Genomic DNA, 1,652 nt, shown 5'->3' on the forward strand with positions numbered 1-1,652 from the left:
AAGTGCAAATCTCAATTATCAATAATTCAGCATATACATGCATGAATTCTCATCCATGGATCAACATCCATATCAGCCATCCGGCTCACGGTTCAGTCCAGAACAAGCCAATATTCAAATCATACACAGCCATTCCAGCTCACGGTTAAATCCAAAACCAGCCACCCGGCTCACGGTTAAATCCATAACCAGCCGTTTCATTAACAATTACAGCCTTTCGGCCCATGGCATAACAAGCACTTCCACACCATCCTCCGCATCTCACATAATCATCTTTGATCCTCATTGATCATTCATATTTCCCTTGCTTCACTCGCAAGTTACCTCATTCACTAGCCCCTTTTTAAAAGCTAGGCATGTCATAATGATTTAAGACATAAATGGTAAGATCGGAGGCTTAGAAGTATGAGATTTGGCTTTTAAAACTCAAAAATCAACTTTGGGATGAAAACAGAGCCACGCGTACGCGCACTCCACGCGCACGCGTGGATGGCCTCAAAAACTCATCGACGCGCAAGCGTCATGCACGCTAACGCGTGGATTCAAAATTTGCCAATCGACGCGCACGCGTCAACCACGCGTACGCGTGGGTGTTCTCGTGCCCCTGGCACAACACTGGCACAGTTCTGGCATAACTCTCTGAAAAATGGCTGGGCATTGGGTGCAGCACAATCGGCGCGCCCGCGCACGCGTGGATGGCGCTTTCTGGAAGAACGGCGCGTACGCGCCAAGTGCACCCACGCGCAAGGGGTCATTCTACTAAAAATTTTATAAGTTAAAAGCTGCAGAATTCACAGATTTAAACCCCAATCTTCCGACGGACATAACTTCCTCATTTTAAATCGTTTTTCACCCGTTCTTCGAACGGCATGGACATCCCGGATCCAATTTTATTTCTAAACAGATTTGGTACAAAACAGAGATCCGTAGTCCAAGTTATGTTCCGCCAAAGTATGCCCAAAAACCATATTTTCATACAAAACCACCAAGTGCCATTTTTCAACTCTTTTCAAAATCAATCAAAACATGCCAATTTCATCCCTTTTCTTTGAAATCAATCAAAATATATCAAATTCAACATCAAGCCTCCTCAACTCACACATTGACACTTTACCACAATTTACTAAAATCACTATCTCATCATTTTAACCCACTTCACCCAAGTGGCTCAAACTCAAACATATTGACATATCACATACTATTCCTCATGCCAATTCTCAACAACACCAATTCCAATAAATCATTATTGTACACAACCAACATCATATTCACCATCAACATGGTTCAACCCACAATTCAACCATAACCAATCATCAAGCATATATCACAACATGCATATTTCTCATACATCATACCACCAAGGCATCAAATATCATCATCACATATATGACCACATCATATATCTCAATCATTCAACAACATCAACAATTCAATGCCTATCTTAGGGCCTCTAGCCTAAGTATTTCCTACCACATTACATATTAGATACGGGAAACCGAAACCATACCTTAGCCGATTTCCCAAGCTCAATCGGAGCACTTCCAAACCACTTATCCACAAGCTCTCAAGGCCTCAAAACCTCCAAGAACAGATTTTTCACCACCAAACCCTTTCCAAGCTTTACAAAATCACCAATCAAGCTCCAATATCCA

This window comes from Arachis stenosperma, chromosome 4, assembly GCF_014773155.1.
Source record: "Arachis stenosperma cultivar V10309 chromosome 4, arast.V10309.gnm1.PFL2, whole genome shotgun sequence".
In the NCBI taxonomy this organism is placed as follows: domain Eukaryota; kingdom Viridiplantae; phylum Streptophyta; class Magnoliopsida; order Fabales; family Fabaceae; genus Arachis; species Arachis stenosperma.